A 24,481-nucleotide genomic window follows, 5' to 3' on the forward strand; every position below is an offset into this window, starting at 1 on the left:
TGTGGAGCCCCCTGGAGTGGCGCCTTCATGGCGCTAGATATATACCCCAACCCCTCAGTTCCTTCTTACCGCCCATGACGGTCGTTGGAACTGTGGAGCGCGGCATAGCTATCTTCCACTCTCCATAGCTTTTTCTTCCCGGTTTAGATATTGTTGTAGTTATATAGTTATAGATTTAGTGTAGTACAGTAGTTGATAGTTATAGATTTAGTTTTATAAGTAAAGTTAGCAGGCTGGAAGGGGTCCCTCCTCCCCCTTCCTCCTGGTGTGCCGCCCAGGCTCATGCCCAAGGCTCCGGGTTTTAAGCCATGCTCAGCCTTTCGAAGCCTATGCCAACCGGAGATCCCCATGACTCTTGTTTAAAGTACCTCGGGGAGTCTCACCAGACCGAAAAGTGCAAGATCTGTAAGGCTTTCAGGCCTCGAACCAAAAAGGAGCGGGACTTTAGACTCAAACAGCTCCTTATGGAGGCGGCCCTCAGCCCGGACCCTCCTTCGGTACGCCAAGTTCCAGCACCGAGTGCCTCAGTGCGCAGTGCTCTGGCGGCAACTTCCAGTACTGCACCGTGAGGAGACGCGGATAGAGTCCCACGGCACCGGCCTTCGCTGGCACCACGTCCACTGCAAGCACCTCGGCGCGAGTCCCTGTCCCCAGGTCAGAAGAGACCTCGCAAACCGGAGGGGGCTGCCTCCCAACAACAGGCACTGGCACCCCCCTTACCAACCTCGGATTCATGTCCGGGACCGGAGCGACCAAGGATACAGGTGCTGATATTGGCACCGTTGACTCCAGCACTGGCAGAAGGGCTGTTGAGTCCGACGCATACTGGCTCCCCAACCCGCACCATGGTTGAGCCCCGTCCTCCATTGATGCCGGAGACGTTTGCGACGGCGAGGGACCTCATTGCCCTTACAGAACTGGCGCCGACTCAGCTACGGTAACGCATCTGACCCGTGCGGTGCAGTCTAAGGGCAAGCCAACCCTATTACGTCCACCATCTCCGAGTGTGGACTCTCGGCACCGCTCCTGATCTAGGAGTAGGTCCCGGTGCCGCTCGCAGTCCCGGCACCGTTCTCTATCATGGCACCGGTTGTACTCGCGGCCCAGATCTTCCTCCCAGTACCGTTCCACCTCGTGGCACCGCCCCGGACCTTGGTACCGTTCGGACTCCCGACGCCGCTCCCGGCACCGGTCAGAGCGCCGCTCCTGCTCGAGGAGCCGCTCCCGCAGATGGTCTTCATCGCAATCCAGGTCTGGATCTCAGTACCGGCATGACCATCGGCATTATTCTCGATCCCGGTACCACTCCCCGGCACCACACAGAGACTGCTCTCCTGTGGGCCAACACCGCTCGGCACCGTTCCCAGCGGAGTCAATGCAGGCACGCTCCACACCGCCCTGGCCCTCACGATCTGCCTCACGCTCTTCCCAGTCGGACGGTGCCTCCCGCTCAGCTTACCCCGCACCGCGCCAAGCAGCGGACAATCTGGGTCACTGGGATGATGAGGTCAAAGACTCTAGCCAGGAGCCTGCGCAGTGGTTTTTCTGGACCCCATGGGCGTACCACCAAGCCCAAGGGGTTCCACCTGTTGCCTCCTGCTCAGCCCATTCAGAGCCCTGAGTACTGGAGGCCACCATCAGTCATCCCCCCCGGGGGGTATGAAGGTATCTGCGCCCACTCCTACGCAGGCCCCGGATCCCGGTCCAATTGATCCTGAACATCAGGACCCTTCGCAATTGGACCCACCACAGGATCCATGAGCCCCTATAGTATCTTTCTCATCTTCTCCAGATGAGGCAGTGGTGGGGACAACGACCTCGGGTCCCCCCCCCCCCCGATAGACCTACGTGCTCATCAAGACCTTTTACTTAGGGTGGCACGTAACATGGACTTCCAAGCAGAGGAGATAGTGGAGTTGGAGGACCCGGTGGTGAGCATCCTTTCAGCTGACGCCCCATCCTGGGTAGCTTTGCCCATCATCCACACCATTCAGGCTAACGCCAAGACAATATGGCAGACCCCTGCCTCTATCCCACCTACTGCCAGGGGGGTGGAGAGGAAATACTTTGTTCCCTCTAAGGAGTATGAATACCTGTATACTCACCCTCAGCCGTGTTCACTGGTGGTGTCCTCAGTGAATGCAAGAGAACAGCATGGTCAACAGGCTGCAGCGCCCAAATCTAAAGACGCCATTCATTTCATTTGTTTGGACGCAAGATTTACTCAGCGGGTGGCCTACAACTCAGAGCCGCAAACCAACAGGCGCTCTTGAACCACTATAATTATAACTTGTGGAACTCCATGGGTAAATTTAAGGAGTTGATTCCCTGAGAGTCCAGGGATGAGTTTGGGGCTTTAGTGGAAGAGGGCAAAAAGGTGGCTAGGACCTCCTTACAGGCCTCTCTTGATGTAGCGGACTCTGCTGCTAGGACCCTGGCGTCGGGCATAGCTATCAACGCATCTTCTGGCTTCAGGTGTCTGGCTTACCGCCAGAACTGCAACAGACCTTGCAGGATCTACCATTTGATGGGCAGGGCCTGTTCTCAGACAAAACGGACTCTTGGTTACAGAGCCTAAAAAACTCCAGAACCATCATACGCTCCCTGGGGATGCATGTCCCAGGTACCCAGCGCAGGCCCTTTAGATCGCAGCCTCAAAGGTTCTACCCTCCCCCTCGTCCAAGGCAAGACTTTTACAGAAGACATGGATGAGGTGGTAGAAGGAGATCCATCGGCCACCAACCTGGTCAGAACCAAGGCCCTCCTAAACCATCGTCAGGGCCCAGGAAAAATTTTTGAAGGTGCGCCCGAAGACGGCATACTAGTCACCACCCAGGATCCTTTCCCTCCATTTCGAGATCGTCTCTCCCATTTCCACCATGCGTGGTCCCTTATTACTTCAGACCGATGGGTTCTTCGCACTGTGGCCAGGGGATATTCTCTCCAATTTTCTTTCCCCCCCATCCTCCCTCCCCGTCCCTCTTCAGGAACCCCTCTCACGAGCAACTCCTTATACAGGAGGTTTTTACGCTCCTGTCCATGGGAGCGACCGAGGAGGTTCCATCAGAGCTAAGGGGCAGGGGGTTTTACTTCCGCTATTTCCTAATCCCCAAGGCAAAGGGGGGACTTCGACCCATATTAGATCTGCGTGGCCTCAACAAATTCATGGTAAAGTTGAAGTTCTGCATGGTCTCATTGGGGACCATTATCCCTTCCCTGGATCCTGGAGACTGGTATGCCGCCCTCGACATGAAGGACCCGTATTTTGACATAGCGATTTACCCTCCACACAGGTGCTTCCTTCGCTTTGTGGTAAACCACGAACATTACCAATTTGCCATCCTTCCCTTCGGGCTGTCCACGGCTCCGAGAGTGTTCACCAAATGTATGGCCGTCGTGGCAGCCTACCTTCGTCGACAACGGATACAGGTGTTCCCGTATCTCAACGACTGGCTCATTCGGGACACACCAGAGAAGACGTGCAATCCCACGTCCAACTCACCCTGTGCACCTTCCGCAAGCTGGGCATCTTAGTCAACAGAGAGAAGTCAACTCTGGAACCAACCCAGAGAATAGAGTTTATTGGGGCAGTCTTAGACTCCAGACTTGCCCACACTCTCCTGCCAAACACTCGTTTTCAGACCATTGCAAACACCATCCGCAGCCTCCAAAGCTTCCCGACTTCCACGATAAGGATGTGCCTCGGCCTCCTGGGGCACATGGCGTCATGCACTTACATAACCAGGCATGCCAGACTTCGGCTCCGCCCGCTTCAGGCCTGGGTATCACCAGTGTATCGTCCGGGTCGGGACAGCCTGGACATGGTGGTCACGGTTCCGGAATCCGTCTTGTCCTCCGTCAGCTGGTGGCTGAACCACACGTCGGTGTGCGAAGGGGTACCATTTCACACCCCACAACCTTCATTATACCTTGTCACAGACGCATCATCTCTGGGCTGGGGCGCCCATATCGGGGAACACCAGACGCAGGGCCTTTTGACCACATGCGAACTAACTCTGCACATCAATGTACAAGAACTGATGGCAGTACGCTTAGCGTGTCAGGCGTTTCGCAGTCTCCTACATGGCCGTTGTGTGGCAGTCCTCACAGACAACACCACAGCCATGATCTACATCAACAAGCAAGGGGGAGCCTGATCGTCCCCCCATGCCAAGAGGCCATTTGCCTGTGGGAGTTTTGCATAGTCCACTCGATACATCTGATGGTGTCGTTTCTCCCAGGAGTCCAGAACACGCTGGCAGACCGTCTCAGCAGGTCATTCCAAACTCACGAGTGGTCGATTCATCCAGATATCATCCACTCCATCTTCCGGAGGTGGGGGTTTCCCCAGGTCGACCTATTCGCCTCGTGCATCAATCGGAAGTGCCAAGTGTTCTGTTCTCTCCAAGGGCGCTCTCAGGGCTCCCTGTCAGATGCCTTCCTACTGCTGTGGAAAGACCAGCTGTTCTACACCTTCCCTCCATTCCCGCTGGTGGGTCCTGCTCATGCTGCGCAGGGACAAGGCACGCATGATTCTGGTCGCTCCAGCATGGCCAAGGCAGCACTGGTACACCACACTCCTGGAGTTGTCGGTAGAGCCTCTGATCACGCTCCCACTGTGGCCGGACCTGATCTCCCAGGACCACGGACGACTCAGTCACCCCGACCTGCAATCGCTCCACCTTACAGCGTGGATGCTGCATGGCTAACTCGGACAGAGTTACTCTGCTCACAATCCGTGCAGCAGGTTCTGTTAGGCAGCAGGAAACCCTCCACATGGGCCACCTACTTAGCCAAATGGAAGCGCTTCTCCTGTTGGTGCAAGCAGGCGCTGATACCACTTATACTGGACTATCTCCTATCCCTAAAGCAGCAGGGCCTGGCAATATCATCTATCAGGGTGCACCTGGCAGCTATCTCGGCGTTCCATCCAGGAGAACATGCTTCCTCGGTCTTCTCTAACCCGATGGTTGTCAGATTCCTAAAGGGCTTAGATCGCCTATACCCACAACTACGTCAACCGGTTCCAGTGTGGGACCTTAACCTGGTCCTCTCCAGGCTCATGGGGTCCCCATTCGAGCCAATGGCTACCTGCTCACTCCTTTACCTATCTTGGAAGACAGCCTTCCTTGTAGCCATCACTTCAGCGAGGCATGTTTCTGAAATCAGAGCCCTCACGTTGGAACCTCCATATACAGTCTTCCATAAAGACAAGGTGCAGCTTCGCCCCCATCCTACCTTTCTCCCCAAGGTGGTATCAGCTTTTCATGTGAACCAGGATATCTTCCTCCCAGTCTTCCATCCTAAGCCACATGCTACGTGGCAAGATCAATGTATGCACTCTCTGAACATGCGCAGGGCCCTCGCATTCTATATCGAGCGTACGAAGCCGTTTAGGAAAACGACTCAACTCTTCGTTGCAGTGGCTGACCGGATGAAAGGCCTACCGATCTCCTCGCAACATATCTCCTCTTGGATCACGTTCTGTATTCTTGTTTGCTACGACTTGGCCAGTGTCCCGATGCCACGCCTTACTGCCCACTCCATGAGGGCTCAAGCCTCCTCGACCACTTTCCTGGCACAGGTTCCAATCCATGAGATTGGTAGAGCGGCGGTTTGATCATCCGTTCATACCTTTGCCACTCACTATGCGTTAGTATAGCAGTCTAGAGATGATGCCCGCATTTGGCTCAGTGGTTCTGCACTCAGCGATGTCTCACTCCGACCCCACCGCTTAGGTAAGGCTTGGGAGTCACCTAATTGGAATCGATATGAGCAAGCACTTGAAGAAGAAAAAATGGTTACTCACCTTTGTAACTGTTGTTCTTCGAGATGTGTTGCTCATATCCATTCCAAACCTGCCCTCCTTCCCCACTGTCAGAGTAGCTGGCAAGAAGGAACTGAGGGTGCGCTGGGTCGGCTGGGGTATATATCCAGTGCCACGAAGGTGCCACTCCAGGGAGCTCCACAGCCAACCCACCAGGTGTTGCTAGGGTAAAAATTCTCCGACGATCATGCACGCGGTGCGTGCACACCTAATTGGAATGGATATGAGCAACACATCTCAAAGAACAACAGTTACAAAGGTGAGTGACCGTTTTTTACTGGTTAACAAAAATGAACATTGGTATTGTCTAGTGAACCATGAGTTGGCACATAAGTGGGAAGTACCTGTATTCTCAGAAGCTGTCATAAATATAGAGAGACGGGTAGTATAAAATCCCTCCTTGGCAGCTGTACTGAATCGCCTTACCTGTAAGGGGTTAAGTAGGTCAAATAAGCTAGTTGGCACCTGACCAGAAGGACCAATGAGGAAAGAAGATACTTTCAAATCTGGGAGGAGGGGAAGGTTTTGTTTGTGCTCTCTCTTTGTTGTTCCCTCTCCGGATGGAGAGAGAAGCCAAGCAAGTACAACATCATCTGAAAATATAGCTGGAATATACCATCTAAAATCACAGAAATTGTAAGTAAGGCAAGGAAATGTGTTAGGTTATCTTTTGTTTTAGCTTGTGAATTTTCCTATGCTACAGATGTCATTTTATTCCTGTTTTTGTAACTGTGAAGCTGAGCCAGAGGGGAATCCTCTGTGTTTTAAATCTTTTTATTACCCTGTAAAGTTACCTTCCATCCTGATTTTGCAGGTGTGATTCTTTTATTTTTTTCTTTATAAGTTCTTCTTTTAAGAACCTGATTGATTTTCAGTGTCCTTAAGACAAAGGGTCTGGTCTGTGCTCACATTGCTAACCAATTGGTTGGTATATTATTCTCAAGCCTCCCCAGGAAAGGGAAGAAGGAGTTTGGGGGGATATTTTTTTGGGGGTGGGGTTAGGGATTCCAAGTGACCCTTCCCTGAAATTCTGTGTAAATCACTTGGTGGTGGCAGCAATACCATCCAAGGACAAGGAAAGGAATTTGTGCCTTGGGGAAGTTTTTAACCTAAGCTGGTAGAATACCAGCTTAGGGAGTCTTTCATGCTGGTCCCCACATCTGTACCCCAGAGTTCAGTGTGTGTGTGTGTGTGTGTGAACCCTGACAGAAGCTGATCTGAGCATGAGACTGAGGAGCTAGAGAACAATGTGGAAAAAGACAGGAAGCCAGAAAAAGGAATAACAACTCCACCAATACCCAGCCTACAAGCCTGACAAAACAATGGTATTCTGATGAAGAAATAGGAGTAAAGAAGTTTCAAATGCCTGATGTGCAGACTACCATAACCAAACAAGTTCCTCACAAATGGATAAAAGTAAGAGGCCTTGGAGACCAGGTTCATTTGGAGTAGGAAGAGGACGTTTCAGTCGAAAAGAACAGGAAGATGATAGTATTGTTCCGTCTAAATTACCACTAGAGCCCGATTATTGGGTCACGAGGATGTATTGTCAGGTCTAGTGAATGTTTATGCATATACTTTCGGTGGATATAGTTATCTATCCTTTGAGGAAATTGAAGGAAATAAGTCTATCATAGCTTTCACTATCCATGATGCCCAGAGGAAGCACAACCCTATTATCAGTCCTCAGATGCAGATAAGATTTATTAAGGTCATGGGGCAATGTAAGTGGATGCTGGACGATCAAAGTTTTAAGGGTTGTTCCAGCAGTATACAATATTGGGATGGTTAAAAATGTATTTATGCCATCGTTAAATATAATAACAGCGTGGCTCCAGGTCCATTTAATGTATCCATCATAATGGGTATTACCCCCACTAATGTATCTTCAATAAATGTAAAGGTCCTTCTCCTTAGTCGTCAAATGTACCATATTGAACTAAAATGTCAGAAACGTATTGCTCATTGTAATAAGGCACCTGAGGAGGTTGTAAAATCAAAATTTTGTTAAATGGAGGAACACCCCAAAAGTTTTGTTTGGTTAAAACTGAATGTTTCTGTAAGTGATACTGGGAATTAAAAGGATTAAAAAGGACATTTAGGGTTTTTGTTGCCCCGTGCCATACATTAGTTTCGTGGGACCACTCATAGTAAAAAGGGATGTATCTTGCAGTTTAATGTAAACCCTCACTTTGTATTAAAAAACTGGTTTTAAAGGTTCAAGTTTCTGTAATCCCTATGCATAAAGAATGTGCCCAATATGTAACACCTTTGTTAATGGGATGGATGGTGTGGGTACAAGGTAATGTCTTGCAACAACCCCCCACTTTCCCTCCCCCCCGAGTTAAGAGAGATCTAGATGCTAAGATCTTAGGAGGGGTGGGAACTGGACTAGGAGTGCAGAATACCGTAGATCAGCAGTTCCTGGCGTCACGCATAGGTGAAGTGGGACACGACATCTCCTCACAAGCCAACCCCCTCTCGGCAGTGTTGAATGACTTGGGTGAATTAGGTTTTAATATTGCTAACACGTTACCAACATGGTTAGAAGTACAAGACCAGATTATAGGAGCACTAGAGATACCACAGTCTAATCTAACAGAAGCACAAGCGCAACAGTTGCTTCTTAATATTGCAAAGGCTATACTCAGGGATGGTTATAATGGTATAATGCCGCAGGAAATTAAACACATTATCTGGTCTAATGCCACCAAATTCTAAAAGGAAAAGTGGCAATGGTGGAAAATGGAGAATTTCACCTGTGACCAGGGTAATGAGACTATCGTTGCATACCTACTTACTTTAAGGGATGCCATCAGGGCTGTCCTTACCCATACGCAAAGTACGCAGAGCGTAGGGCACCAGGAAATTTGGGGCACCAAATTTCCTGGTGCCTTACGCAGCTGTGTGCTGCTCCAGCTCCTGCTCCACCTCTTCCCCATGGCCCCCACCCCTGCTCTGCCCTAGCTCCACTCCACCCCTTCCCCAAAGCCCCTGCCCCTGCTCTGCCTCCGCCCCGCCTCTTCCTGCCCCTGCTCTGTCCCAGCCCAGCCCCCACTCCACCCCTTCCCCTGAGGACTGCAGCAGGGGTTGGGCCTGCCCTTCACTTACCGGGCGGCAGGAAGTGGAGCGACCTGGCCCCAGCCTGCTCCGCGCTGCCGGCTCCCAGCCGCATCGCTGGCTCGTGCTGGGGGGGCGGTTCCCCCTGCCCCCAAGACCCCAGGGAGCCACAGGAGCAGAGTGGAGCAGGCTGGGTCTGGGTCACTCCACTTCCCGCTGCCCCGTGAGTGTGGGGTCGGGCCCTCCCTGCAATCACCGGGCAGCAGGAAGTGGAGCAACCTGGCCCCAACCTGCTCTGCTTCGCTGGCTCGTGCTGAGGGGCAGTTTTCTGCCCCCCAAGCCTGGTCCTGCCCCCTGCAGAGGCCTGGGGCCAGCCCCCCCCATCCACGGAGGCCTGGGGTCACCCCTCCCCCCATGGGGGGGCTGCGTAGGGCACTAAAATAGCTAGGGACAGCCCTGGATGCCATAGAAGAAAGGATTCACCACCTGATTCCTTTGGGAATGTTTGTAAACAATTCCCTAATGATGCCTATGGAAAATACCAAATGGGTGCATGTAAGAGGAGAGCAATATTCTTTAAATTTACAAGCCTGTGTGAAGCAAGACAAATTGGGTTTTACCTGTACCACTGGAGTATGGGAGGAGACTCATATATATTTAAATTCCCATGAAGGAAAATGTAATTACCAGCTTCACCATACTATGTATTTTCAAAATGCGGCTATAGTGGTTATTGATAGTCACTGTCTGTGTGTAAGAACTTTGTGTAAAAATTTGTTAATCAATGATTTTTAGCACATTGAACACGATGCAGGAGATAATATGTTTGTGTGCAGTCGTTTCTCTGATGGGCTGTGATATAAATATTACCCTGTCAGACGTAGAGGTGCAGAATATAATAGCATCTTACGCTATCTATGACCATCTTCCACCTACTCATATAGGAGCAGACCTCCAAGCATTAAAGCGTCTAATGCACCATAAGGATATGGTTTATCACCGAATGCAGCTCAAGAAACTCACATCTTACTCACTGTACATCATTCTGTGGGGCAAATCAAAAAGGTATTGAAAAGAATTGGTGCTGAAACCAAATTGTCTTATTGGTGGGAAGATCTTTTTAAAGCTAGATTGGGTGAATACAGGAAGGCTTGGGAAATCATGCTCCATCCAATTGTAGTAATACTGCTCATACAGCTGGTTATGATTGTATATCTAATAATTATATCTGTGTATGTGTGTAAAAAGAATCTACGGCAATGCCTTTTGTAATGTGTCCACATGCATAACCACATTATGGGGTCGATGGTCAATGGTCTGGATGTAACAATAATGTCAGATGTTTATTAAAGGTGGTCACATCTGTCAAGGAGGGGATATGTAAGGCGTTATTGGTGTATGGTTATACTTTTCTTATGTGTTATAATAAATGTTGCTGCAATTCAAAATGGAGTCTAAGAATTCAAGACGATGCATGTGGTAGGAAAGGATTGAACTACATCTTGGTATCCTTTCTTCATTGGCATTTTCCTGCCAAAAACTCTGTTTCCCACCAGGACTTGAGGGACTGAGAACTGGCTGGAACCGGTTGGGGGCAGTGTCTGCCAGAGCGTGCCTCAGGAATTCGCACCACAGAGAGCATATATGGAAGTGGTGCTGGTGCTGTCCATCGAGGCAGCTACGTCCGTTTCTTTGCGCGACGTCGGATCAAGACTTCGGTCATTAACACCTGCCAAGGACTTTGATACTTACCTGATATCTGATTCCTGTATTCCACCAAAGGATCCAGTGAAGACTTTGCCATCAGCTCAGATCTGTGGATCTCCTGCTTCGGCTGTAGAGAATCAGATCCTCCAATGTTCCAGAGATCCATCAGTTGCCCGTGAAGCTATGCAGTGAAAGAGGACAGTAATTGTTTTTCTGGCACTTAGTAGTTTAACCAAGGGACAGTTTAAGGGTCTGCGCTTTATGCTCCTTGCTGGAATCTATTCTTGGGTATTGTAGTGATCCCGTTAGGGATTTTCCCCCAGTTGTAACTATCCCTTAATAAATCTTCTTTCTGTTTAAGGTTATATTCTCTCTATCCTTTATTTTAATGCAACACGGGTGGGAGGCACACAGATTTCTAACTCTCCCAGTTGATAGATGCTCATAGGAGTTAACCGTGTTATTTATATGTCACCTCCTTATTATTCTAACACAGAGATTTTGGGGTAACAGCTTGCAGGTTAGGATGGACTTTCTCCTGCTGACTCACTGAAGTAAATGACTGGCTCAAAACAGTTTGTCTGGACATGCAGAAAGCAGAAGGGTTTGATATCTTTCCCCTAATCTTTTTCTGGAGGGTGCCTGTATAGAAAGGTTTCCTTCTGTGAGTCTGAATAAAACATTCCCTCAGTTCCCAAATCATAGAATACCAGGGTTGGAAGGGACCTCAGGAGGTCATCTAGTCCAATCCCCTGCTCAAATCAGGACCAATCCCCAACTAAATCATCCCAGCCAGGGCTTTGTCAAGCCTGACCTTAAAAACCTCTAAGGAAGGAGATTCCACCACCTCCCTAGGTAAATGGAGATGCTGTCTTTCATTTCTCCTATGCTGTCTTTTGGAAAGAATCTTCCATTTTTGGTGGGATTCTCCCACCAGACAACGATGCTTTTGTCAAATGAGCCCCGGACCTGCTGTGTGTCTGCACCATCTCTGCGGCTTTGAATTTAGGGAAGAAAATCCTCCCTCCTTCCCGAGGGCTCACTGCTCTCAGAGGTGTGGAACAGGAGTGGGCCTTGTCCCTCGCGAGCAGGGCTTGTCAGCGTGTGCTCGGAGCAGGCCTCCAATCTGAAGCAGAGACTGCTGTGCTGTTGTCAGTGTCTTGAAGCTAATGCATATTGATGAGGAAGGGCTGAGCGCACACGGCTCTCTGCAGAGGGGAGGCAGACGGCTGGGAACAGCCCTATCTCCAGGCTGGCAGCGGCTCGCTGATTCCGTTACATGTTCTTCAGCTCCCAGGGATGCTGAGCTGAGCCAGGGACCTTGCGTTTCCCCGGCTGCTCTTTGCTAACCCCCGGACCACACCTCAGGTGCGTGCTTGTCTCTGTCCTTCGAGCGGCGGCGCCGGGGGCCGAATTGATCGTGCGGATGCTGGGGGCCCGACTCCGCTTTCCGAGAAGCAGCCCCTGACCCGTCCCCATTGTCTGGCGAGCGCCTGCCGGGTCCCCGGGGCTAAACGGGACCCCCCAGGCCGGCAAACCAACGCGCAAACGTGGTACTGAAAGCACCCCCCTCCTCGCCCTGCGCAGAGCCATTGTGTCGGAGGTAGGGTTGTGTGTGTACAGGCCGCTGTGTGTGTGTGTGTGTATGGCTGTGTGTGTAGATGTAAAGAGGGGGTTGTGTTTGCACGGGGGGGCTGTGTGTGTGTGTACAGGGGGGTTGTGTGTGTACAGAGGGGCTGAGTGTGAGTGTGTGTGTGTGTGTGTGTGTGTGCGCGTGTACAGGCCACTATGTGTGTGGCTGTGTGGCTGTACATAGGGGGCTGTGTGTGTAGATATAAAGAGGGGGTTGTGTGTGCACGGGGGGCTGTGTGTGTGTGTGTACAGGGGGGCTGTGTGTGTGTATACAGGGGGTTTGTGTGTGTACAGAGGGGCTGAGTGTGTGTGTGTGTGTGTGTACAGGCCGCTGTGTGTGTGGCTGTGTGGCTGTACATAGGGGGCTGTGTGTGTGTGTGTGTGTGTGTGTATGGCTGTGTGTGTAGATATAAAGAGGGGGTTGTGTGTGTACCGGGGGGCTGTGTGTGTGTGTGTGTGTACAGGGGGGCTGCGTGTGTGTATACAGGGTGTGTGTGTGTGCACAGAGGGGCCGTTTGTGTGTGTGTGTGTACAGGGGGGCTGTGTATGTGTATGTATGTACATCAGGGGATCTGTGTGTGTGTGTGTGTACAGGACAGGCTGGGTGTGTTTGTGTGTGTGTGTACAGGGTATGTGTGTGTGCACAAGGGGGCTGTGTGTGTGTGTCTGTGGTGTCTGTGTGTGTATACAAGGGGGCTGTATGTTTGTGTGCGCACAGGACAGACTGTGTCTGTGCGTGTCTCTGTATGTGTACAGGGGGGCACTGTGTGTGTATGTACAGAAGGGGATCTTTGTGTGTGTACAGAGGAGGGCTCTGCAGGTGTGCGGGGAAGGTACGTGTGCACTGGGCAAAGGCTTGTGCTAGGAAATTTTTTTTTGTCTGCATGTGTTGATGCAGAGGAAGGATTGTGAAGGGTGGGGGAGAGGGGCTGTGTGTGAGAATGCAGATGGGAAAGTGGGTGTGAGGGGATGGGGATTTGGTGTGTGTGTGTAAGGATGGTGAGAAGGGGATTATATATATATATATAGGTGATGGCTGAGAATTGGGGGGGAAGGGGAGGAGAGTGGTATGTGGAGTGGGGTTGTGGTGGGGTAAAGCAGAAGTCAGTGTGTTGAGTGGGGGGCAGGAGGCTTTGTTGTGTAGGAATGAGGCTTTATGGGGGCAGGAAAGTGTACATGGAGGGGGTTGTGTCTGAAGTGAAGCAGAGGCGTGTGTATGTGCATGCGTATGGATTGGTGTTGGATGTGTGTGGGAGAGGCTGTTCAGGGAGACAAGAATGAGTGTGTTTATGTGGAGGGGAGAGGAGATTGTGTGTGTGTGTGTGTATGGGGGAAGGTGGGCAGGGAGGGAAGGTTGTGTGTGAGTGGAGGTTTTTAGTGTTTGTGTTGGAGGGGAAGATTAGTGGTGTGTGAGCATATGGGAGGTGGGTGTTTAGATGTATGGAGACTGAGGATTGTTTGGGTGTAGTGGAGGGTGTTTGTGTGTGCATGTATTGGGGGGGGGGTGTCCATAGGGATGGGAAATATGTGTGTTTTTGATGGGAATCTCTACTTATCTGATGACTGGGATGCAGTATTGCTGCCTGGCTCTTAAAACAAGGTGACCTAACATCACTAATGCACTAATGTCTTGACAGTGCCACTTGGGAGTGCACTACCTAGTGATCCCTAAAGTGCTTAGTGCAAACAGAACAGCATTGTGCAGGGTTCTCTGCTTGGGGAATGGGGAGGCAGAGAGTAAGAGATTGTTACTCTTCATCCTGGCTTTCAGAGCACCTTGCTCCCTGCAGCAAAGTGACTGGGACTCTCCCTCCACCTGTCTCCTTCCTGTTTGAGCCCCATACAAGCAGAGAACTGTCAGTTTCCAGGACCTGATGTTGTAGGGAGGCTGTTACAGCTGGATCCTGTTGCTTAATCCCAGCATTGGAAATGACCCAGCAGGTACCATGGAAGGGTACGGAAGGGGTAACATGGAGATAATGTTGTGAGGCTGAATCCAGTAGAGAGACACCCTAATTTGAAAGTGAGTCCTGAGCAAAATTGTGTGTTGGGGGGAATCATGTTAAACCAGAAAGGTGGGGGAGAAGCTGAGGAGAAGAGGGCCCTGAGCCAACCAGCCTGGGAAGTTTGGGCCAAACAGAGAGGCCCAGGGAGATTGCATAGGGATAGTTTACCAGAGGTTGTGGTGGATTGTCCATCTCTGGCAATTTTAAAATCAAGATTAGATGTTTTTCTAAAAGATCTGCCGTAGTTCAAACAGGAATTATTTCAGGGACATTCTGTGGCCTGTGTTACGCAGGAGGGCAGACTGGATGATTACAGTGGTTCTTTCTGGCCCCAGAATCTATGAATCTATGAATTACAGTGTCTTATACGTAATGCTGAGTTTGTCACAGAGGTGACGGAAGTCACAGATTTAATGGCTTTCTGTGACCTCCATGACTTTTGCAGCGGCCCGCCGCACCGTCTGCTGCTGGGGCAATTTCGGGTCACCACCTCCTTCCCCCAGCAGCAGCAGGAGTTTGTGTGTGGGGCTCAGGGCTGGAGGTTGTCCTGTGAGAGAGGGTGAGGGGTCTGAGCGGCACTTACCTCAGGGGGTTCCTCGGAAGCAGCAACATCCCGTGGCTCCTATGGGGAGTGCGTCCCGGGGGCTCTGCGCACTGCCTCCGCCTATAGGCACCACCCCCGCAGCTCCCATTGGCCACGGTTCCTGGCCAATGGGAACTGAGGAGCTGGCACTCAGGGAGGATGCAGTGTGCAGAGCTGCATGGCCGCACCTCTGCCTCTGCCTAGGAGCTGAGGGAGGTCGCTGCTTCTGGGGAGGTGCAGAGCCGGGTAGGCAGCCTACCAGCCCCGCCAACCCAGCACCAGTGGGGGTCCCCAGGTTGCCGCCTGAGCACCTGCAGCACCCCCCGGGCCACCCCCTCCCCAAGATTTAGTCAGGGGTATATAGTACAAGTCATGGACAGGTCACGGGCCATGAATTTTTGTTTACTGCCCGTGACCCATCCATGATTTTTACTAAAAATACCCATGACTAAAACGTAGCCTTATTTATAGGATATTTTCTAGATGCTCTTTGGGCTTCTGCATCTTTCTGTTTTCCATCTTCTGTCGCATTTGTCATGTCATGTTTGGCAAAAGGGAACTTGACGCTCTATCTGCAATGAAGCAGTGCATCGGAATTTATGCTCTTGTTCCGCTGCCTGCCTAGATGCTAGTTTGGAGGGCATTCTTGCTGTTGGAGTGGACTCTTTAAAAAAAAGCAGGATTTAGGATAAATGTGTGTGAAATTCAGGCTCAAGGGGCAGAAAGGTCAATAACGTGGTGTTATGCTCTCTATCTTTTTGAGAATGTTATTGTACAGTACAAAGATGGATTCCTCAATGTTTTGTGGGCAGAGACGCAAAGGACTGGAATAGTAAAAGGTACTATTCTGCAGGTCATTAGTGTGGTACACTGGCTGGATTGCTATGGGTGTAGGGCTGGACTAGCAGGACAGGGTAGGTCAGGATTGGCAGAGCAGTGTGGTAAAAGCTAGTGTAACGAATGACTGCCTGAGTGATGTCAGGCTCTCATTCAGCTGTGTTAGTCCTTCACTTTTATGAAGAATAAATTCATCCCAAAATTGTTAAAATGAGTCATTATATCAGAATTGCCCAATTCAGAGAACTATGAATTGCATTAAAAACGATCAGAAATCTCTGCCCATTTGAATAACAGCATCACTGCAACAGCCCCTTATGCGCGGGAGGCTTCACTTAGAGCCTGCACAACAATAATTTCTGCTTGTCATTAGGAGCTATTTATAATGACCATGATGACAATGGAGTCAAATTAACACAAAGGAAAAACTGTCTGCCTTAAAAAAAAACAAACAAACAGTGAGTGTGCTAGATGCAAACAATAGGCAACTGGGAGAATTCCTCTAGGTGGGATAATGTCTAATCAAATCAAATACTTATAGGACCCTAAGTAGTTCATTAACCACTTCTGGAACTGTAGAAACTAGCTAGAGCAATATGTGATGAATTACAACCAGAATTGTCAGTAGCCTGATCTAGGGTGACCAGATGTCCCGATTTTATAGGGACAGTCCTGACTTTTGGGTCTTTTTCTTATATAGGCTCCTATTACCCCCCACCCCTCGTCCTGATTTTTTACATTTGCTGTCTGGTCACCCTAACCTGATCAGCTGTGCTTGGCAGTGAGGGTTTGCTGGCTCCTCCGGCCATACAAGGCACACCTACTGAAATGGCCACTCCTCCTGTGCTGGTGTCCAGTCCAGTCCAGCTGCTGACCCCAAGGCTACTGAATGACAAAAGCACGTGATGCCCAGCTTTGGACACCGCGGACATTTTTCTTTTTTTGATTCATGCATCTCTGGTTTCTCTCTCTACTTTATATTTTGTATTCTGAACTTTTTACATCTTTATGGTACCACTTTTGCATTCACTAATAATAATAATTGCTAGCAGGGCCCAAGGGCTCTCTATGCTAAGGGAGATTGAGGTGGGGAGTCAGCCAGTGGTGTCTGGTTAATATGGTGAGTGATGTTGTTAGATTTTTTAGAGCCCAGAGGACCTCCCATACACAGAGTAAGTTTCCTCTGAGATAGCCATGGCTAAGACCCTAACTTTGCAGGAAGCAAGCTAACACCCTTCTGCCTGCAATTGACCACTTGCATGTCAGGCTGGCTTGAGAGCACATGACGAAGGAAAAGTTCAGGCCTTCCTCCCCCACTACACCCCACTTCTCCCGGCAGCCACACAAAGTGCAGGGAGAATACAAAACCGCCACTTTTTTTAAAAATGGGGGAAGAAGACAACAGTTTAAAAGGTTCAGTTAGGAAAGTGATTACTGATGAAGCAGACAGATACACACATACTCAGTCTGGAGTGCACAGGGTGGTTTGGCCTCTCTAAAGGTGCATCTTTAGCTCTTTGGAGCTCTGACACGCACAGGAGAGAAACCTCAGTGAAGAGGCAGACTCCCATGTAAGATAGCCTTAAGGAAGGACATGTACCTTGCCATAATTTTCCACCACCCAGTGGTAATCCCCTGTTCCTCCCCTGATTCCCAAGCTGATGCATTAGCCATGCTCTTTTATGTGCATTTGATATTGAGTTAAACTACATCAGTATTAGTCACTTTTAAAATGATTTAAGAGTGTTCACACAAAGGGGCTGCTGCATTGATTTGACTACATTGATTTAGAAAGAGAACTAGTGAAATAAGTTTAATTTCTCTGCACATGCCAAGCCTGTAAAAGGCGGTGTCCCTGTGCCATCTGCAGCCTCAAACCCATTGTCCTGAGACACCTTTGCCTATGGCCAAACAGCAGTTGTCTGTGACTATGGTTGCCTGTGAGTACAGTCCTTGCGTGCTGTGGGAGGTGTGCTGTGATTTGTCTTGTGCCCCATTGCCCAGACTGGGCTATGGCCATCAGCAACCCTGTGATAGACTCATGCAGGCTACATGGACAAATGGTATCTTGCATTTTCAAAACCACCACACTATCAATAAGGAATTTTGAAATCATGGCAGAAAACCAGCCCAGGTAAAACTGAGTGTCCAGTTACCCTGAGATAGGCCGGGTTTTCAAAAAGGCTCAGCTTCCATGTGATGCTTATAACCAGATTTTCAAAAGAGCTCAATTCCCACCATGCTGAGCACTTCTGAAAATCTTGGCCTATGTGTAAGCGGGGGAATGGTCCTGCTTTTACGGGAAACTTTCCTGGCTTATACACTACCCCGGTGAAATGGGCTAGTGAAAGGATCTGAGTCCTCGCTCCCACTTCCTTTACCCAGAGGCCTGCCTGACCTCAAGGGCTTCCCCTCCACTCTCCTGTGTGGCAGAGTTCTCATAGCCCCAACAAGGCTGGGCCCAGGATTCCTGTGGGGCTCGACCCCCAACCTTGTCGTCGTCACTTAGGGCAGGGGCTAGGGTGTCCTCACTCCGGGGTGCTCTCTCTGCACTGGATGCTTCCCTGACCCACTGATCATTACATACAGTTCAAAGCAAATACAGTTTATTAAACAGCAACCAATTAAGAAAAAGGGGAGAGGTTAAAGGAAAACACATCACCCCACTCTGTGGCACGGGGACATCACAACCAGCGTCTGTGGAATGTAAGGGAAGTTCAGTCTGTTCCTCACAAGCCCCAGGCCTCCTTCTCAGGCTCTGGTTGTGCTGCAGGGATGCTGTGGGTCAGACACTTGCTCTGGTGGTGGCCACACGCCCTCAGGCTTTAGATGGCGGGACCCTTCTTCCCAGTGTCAGCCCCCACCCCGTTGGGGTTACCATCCCCCTGCAAGCCTGGCGTGCAAGGCGTCTTGGTGGGGGGCATCTCCCTGTGCTGGGCCTGCTGCCCAGGGTCCCCCTTGCTCTCCCCAGCTGCTCACCACACCCGGCTCCGGACTGCTCCAGCCCCAGCTCCACTCGGCCTCAGCACTGCTGCTGCTCTGCCTCCAGCTCCCTGGGCTGCTTCATTGGCCCCCCTGGCTCTGGTTGCCACAGCTCTCCTCCCAGCACAGGTCTGCTCTGTGGGCTGCTTCTGTGACTCTGCTCCCAGCACTGAACTGCTTCCTGGGCTGCCTTTCTGGTTCCTCTGGCTGGCACAGCTCTGCTCCCCAGCTCAGCCCCACTCTCACTGAGCCAGGCAATTCCAGCTCATGCCGAGGACAGGACCCCCCCGGTTTCCTGACTCCCTGATTAGTCTACCGGCCCTGTCAATCAGGCTGACCTAGAGCATAGGCCTCTCCCCATTGTTCCTGGGGACTGATTTCCCATTGACCCTTCCCCTTTCTTTTAGTACTGGGAGTTAGCCAACCAAAATACCTCCACTGAGTTTTAATACATATGTGTCCATCCTGTCACCTTTAAAAATGCTGCAACTTTAACTCCTGCATCTCTCATTGTATCACCCATGTGACCCATCATCTGAGGACTTCCTCTGCCACCTGCTTGTAGGGTGACCAGATGACAAGAACAAAATATCGGGACACATGGGGGTGGGGGTGTGCGCCGCGGAAGCAAAAAAAAAAAAGCCGGAGTGCAAAATATCAGGACATCTGGTCACCCTACCTGCTTGCCCCATATCTAACAAAGCAAAGCTGCCAAATCTCTTGCTTCCCAGCTGCCTGGGCCAGGGTGAGTCTGTGGAGGATAATGCAGGTAGGAAAGGTGGCCTGGAGTCGGGAGACTGGAGACGCTAAAGAAGGACGGGATGTGGAGAGGAACTGACATAGACCTGCAGGATGACCAGTTAGAAAAAGTCCATTTGCTGCAGTCAAGGGGTGGAAGAGGCCCATGACTTGAAGGGGGTTGGAGGGAGGTGATGGAGTAGGATGCCATGTGTGGGTGGTGGTGTCAGAAGCTGAAGTGAAGGAGGTGAGGGAACAGGACAGCAAATCAACCCTTTTTGTCAGAAGGACAAGGACCACAAGGCTTGAAAAATGTATCCTGTACTGATTAGCTCAAGTACTCCCAAGACCAAAGTACTCTGGTGCCCCAAGCCATGACTCCCACCTACATGTTGTAGCCCATCTGGCCTGGAGATCTCTTTCACCAGTTGTCTGACCTCTGACACCAATTAATGCCAGGCTAAGGTCATGTGGGTCCATAGGCACAACATGGCTCTGTTCTGCATCCTTCCTCACTTGAAAGGTGGAAGCACTGGTTCCCCTCTCCTCCCAGAGGCAGTGCAGTGGCATTGGGTTCCTTCTGCCCCAGTAGTGGCAGCAGGGTCACTTCCTCCCCTTTGGCACAGAGGGGAGGCAACAGGGGTCTCCTCTCCTTTTCCAGAGAGGAAGGGGTGACAGCAGGGGCTCCCTAGTACTTACCCCATCAGCCAGGGTGTAACTGCTGGGGTGGGGGACAAGGCCCACTGCACTCTCTCCTGCCACATACTAAACCCCTTGCTGGAGAGGACTTGACAAGCCCCCCCCCCGAGCAGAGAATCTAGGTGTTAACCTCTGTAGCAGGCTGGTTACCCGCTCCTGCCCTGCAAGACTTGAAACAGCCCAGGAGAGGGCTGTAGCTGGGGCAAGAAGCCTGGGCTGATTGGGGGAAAGTAGGCTCAGCTGGGGTCATGCCCCAATCAGGCCCAGCTGGCCCCTATGAGAGGCTGTGAGCCAGAAGCCCAGTAAGCCTCCCTCTGCTTGTAGAGGGAGAAGGGCCTAGCTGTAGGGACTTAAGCAAGACATCTAGATTGGGAGCAGGGCTGGGGAAGGGCCAGGGGAGCTGGGAGCTCTGGCCTGGGATGCCCCAGGCTGCAGGCCTGACTATAGGCCAAATAGGTGCAGGGTTGCAATGGGGTAGCCCAGGGGTAGGCAGAGGCAGCAGGTCTGAATCCCTTTGCCTGTGATGAGTGGCTTATACTGCAGTCTGCCCCAAGGAATGGGGGCTAGATAGAGACTGGGCAATAGCCAAGATTGAGGTGAAGTGGGGATAGGGGGTGGGGGTTCCCCTGGGAGGGGGAGACCCAGAACTGTGGGGATACTGCCAGGGGGTGACACCCAGTTAAAGAGGCACTGGGGTCCTGGGAGGGACCTGGGGGCCAGCAGTGGTGGCAAGACACTGGCCTGAAGAGGGTGCTCTGGAGGCTGGATGCTAATTCCCGAGGACAACCAGCAGGAGGCACTGCTGGGTGAGTCTGTGCACGCTTACACCTCCCATGGTGGTGCATGGGGGCAGTTCCCCTCGCAGAGCTAGTGTTTCAGACTGTCTCCATACTCAGGCAGGCAGCTCTGTCTTGTTCAGTTATAATTGTGCCACTTTTTAATGTTTTTCTATACAACTGCATAGGCTGGAAATGCCCTTTTTTAAAAATGAACATTTAGAATCTGAAGAAATCACATGACTCCAGGACCTATGGCCCTAACCATGAGCCTATATATGCCTTAATCTAGCCCCTGAAACATCAAATAAACCAATTAATGTTGCCCCTGGAACCCATCCCCAAACCAGACACCCATCTCACCCAGGCACACGCACACCTTGCCTGGCACCTACCCCCAATGCAGCATCTCCTTGAGTGCAGGCACCCTTCTCATTAGCTGCCCATGACATCCCCACCAACATGCCAAGCATCCCTTCTTGCTTCTCCCATCTCTAGGGTGATATAGTCCCTGGGTGTGTGTAGAGGAACATTCCCCTCACCTGCTTCTAGGGATTGTGAGGAGAGCCCAGGCGGAGCAGCATAGGGCAGGTGAACCACCTAAGAGAGCTCTTGCCCAAGTAGCTCTCCCTTCTCATTTGAAAGTTCTAGCCTTAATGTTTTATATGCATATAAATATTAAAAATATAACCCATGCCTTTCCTGGCCCCCCTGCTTCCAGACCTGTATGCTCCCATCTACAAAAATCTGCTCCTCTTCTTTCAAAGGTATATGAAGAAATGGCTTATTGCTATTTGTAAGCTGCAATTACTGGTGAGGTCCATGAGCACATGCACAATGAACAAGATGGACATTCCGTATACTGATGCAGAAGGAAGTGGTCACATTAGCTTCCAGACACAGACAGGAAGCAATACTACCATAGCTCCAGCATCCAAACTCCTCTCAACCAAGCACCCTTGCCAGTGAAGATCAGAACAGCCTGTTGCAAAGGGTCATAAGGGGCCCCTCTGCTCTCCACACTGATGCTGCAAATACATGTGCGTGATCCCATAAGTGCATATCTGAGCAAACTTTGAAGGCCACTTTCAAAGCTTTTTGAATTTACAAACACTAAAGGGAGAGAATACAGCTGAGCTGAACCACATTTAAAAAAAAATTCTCCCAGCTCTAGCTCTAAGTGAAAGAGAGCTGCATTGCATATGCATAGCTAATTCAAGGTTACCCTGCCTTATTCAGTGTACAAAAATGTTTTCTTCCAGGTCATTGATCAAAATGTTAAATAGTATAGGCTACAAACCAATCACTGAAGGACTCCACTGGAAACACCACTTGATGATTCCTCATTTACAGTAACATTTTGAGAGCTGTCAGTTTGTGACACACTATACTTTGGGGGAGTGCCCTGTAACCCCCATATTAATCATTTGTATATAATCGTGGTATTTCATATAAAGAATGCCATGTGAGATATCCTGGGAAAGGATATGATCTGCTGAAAGCCAATGTTCTATCTAAATGTGTATCGTTAGTAAGGCTGTTGATTAATTGCAGATAACTCACGCGATTAACTCAAACATTAATCATGATTTTAAAAAAATTAATCGCAGTTTTAATCACACTGTTAAACAATAGAATACCAATTGAAATGTATTAAATATTTTTGGATGTTTTTCTACATTTTCAAATATATTGATTTCAGTTACAACACAGAATACACAGTGTACAATGCTCACTTTATATTTTTATTACAAATATTTGCACTGTAAAAATGATAAACAAAAGAAAAGTATTTATCAATTTACCTCATACAAGTACTGAAGTACAATCTCTTTATTGTGAAAATGAAACTTACAAATGTAGATTTGGTTTTTTTTTTTTTTTTTACATAACTGCACTCAAAAACAAAACAATACAAAACTTTAGAGCCTACAAGTCCACTCAGGCCTACTTCTTGTTCAGCCAGTCACTAAGACAAACAAGGAAGATAATGCTGCCTACTTCTTATTTACAATTGCACCTGAAAGTGAGAACAGGCATTTGCACGGCACTGTTGTAGCCGGCATTGCAAGGTATTTATGTGCCAGATTTGCTAAACATTCATATGCCCCTTCATGCTTCGGCCACCATTCCAGAGAACATGCTTCCATGTTGATGATGCTCATTAAAAAAAATAATGCATTAATTAAATTTGTGATTGAACTCCTTGGGGGAGAATTGTATGTCTCGTGCTCTGTTTTACCCGCATTCTTCCATATATTTATTGTTATAGTAATCTCAGATGATGACCCAGCACATATTGTTCCTTTTAAGAACACTTTTGCTGCAGATTTGACAAAATGCAAAGAAGGTACCAATGTGAGATTTCTAAAGATAGCTATGGCACTCGACCCAAGGTTTAAGAATCTGAAGTACCTTCCAAAATCTGAGACGGACAGGGTGTGAAGCATACTTTCAGAAGTCTTAAAAAAGCAACACTCCAATGCGGAAACTACAGAACCCAAACCACCAAAAAAGAAAATCAACCTTCTGCTGGTGGCATCTGACTCAGATGATGAAAATAAACATGCGTCAGTCCACGCTGCTTTGGATTGTGATTGAGCAGAACCCGTCATCAGCATGGATGCATGTCCTCTGGAATGGTGGTTGAAGCATGAAGGGATATATGAATCTTTAGCGCATCTGGCATGTAAATATCTTCTGATGATGGCTAAAACAGGGCCATGCTAATGCCTGTTCTCACTTTCAGGTGACATTGTGAACAAGAAGCGGGCAGCATTATCTCCTGCAAATGTAAACAAACTTGTTTGAGCGATTGGCTGAACAAGAAATAGGACTGTGTGGACTTGTAGGCGCTAAAGTTTTACATTGTTTTATTTTTGAATGGAGTTATTTTTTTCTACATAATTCTATGTTTGTAAGTTTGCATTACAGTACTTGTATTAAGTGAATTGAAAAATACTATTTTTTTTTACAGTGCAAATATTTGTAATTGGAAATAAATATAAAATGAGCACTGTATGCTTTGTATTCTGTGTTGTAGTTGAAATCAATATATTTGAAAATGTAGAAAACATCCAAAAATATTGAAATAAATGGTATTCTATTGTTTAACAGTGCAATTAATCACAATTATTTTTTTAATTGCTTGACAGCTGTAAGATTCATTAGTGCATATGAAGCTATGCAACCGTCATAGAAATGTAGAACTGGAAGGGACCTTGACAGGTCATTGAGTCCAGTTCACTGCCTTCACAGCAGGACCAAGTACTGTCTCTGACATTATTTTGCCCCAGATCCTTAAATGACCCTCTCAAGGAGAGGGCTCACAACCCTGGGTTTAGCAGGCCAATGCTCAAACCACTGAGCTATCCCTCCCCTGCTTATGTTGTATGGTTGTCACTAAAATATGCTGTGAGTTGTGGAATCTTCCCAGATACTAGGCCCCCAAAGACAACAACAAGGGAGGTAACCAATGCCTGGGTGGGTGTCAAACAACCATCAACAGCCATTGTCTAGCAAGGAAGTTACAATTCAGTGACTCACTTGCACAAGGCCACAACGGGAATTGCTCAACCTTGCCTGATGACGCAGTAATGCCCACTGGGCATGCCTGGACTTGTGCTCTGCAAGT

The 24,481-nt window shown here is 49.4% G+C and overlaps 1 protein-coding gene across 4 annotated transcripts in view; it reads left to right on the forward strand.

The window, feature by feature from the left end:
* Positions 1 to 11,762: 11,762 nt before the first annotated feature.
* The window catches only part of FEZ1 (fasciculation and elongation protein zeta 1), a 157,164-nt gene continuing 144,445 nt past the window's right edge, over positions 11,763 to 24,481 (forward strand). Inside the window, exon 1 of one of the 4 annotated variants that reach the window (XM_054005452.1) lies at positions 11,763 to 12,197. The gene's annotated coding sequence lies outside the window, so the exon portion shown is untranslated. The remainder of the gene's footprint in view (positions 12,198 to 24,481) is intronic. The other 3 variants (XM_054005450.1, XM_054005451.1, XM_054005453.1) reach the window with 3 other exon arrangements.

This window comes from Malaclemys terrapin, chromosome 15 (genome assembly GCF_027887155.1).
Source record: "Malaclemys terrapin pileata isolate rMalTer1 chromosome 15, rMalTer1.hap1, whole genome shotgun sequence".
NCBI lineage: Eukaryota > Metazoa > Chordata > Testudines > Emydidae > Malaclemys > Malaclemys terrapin.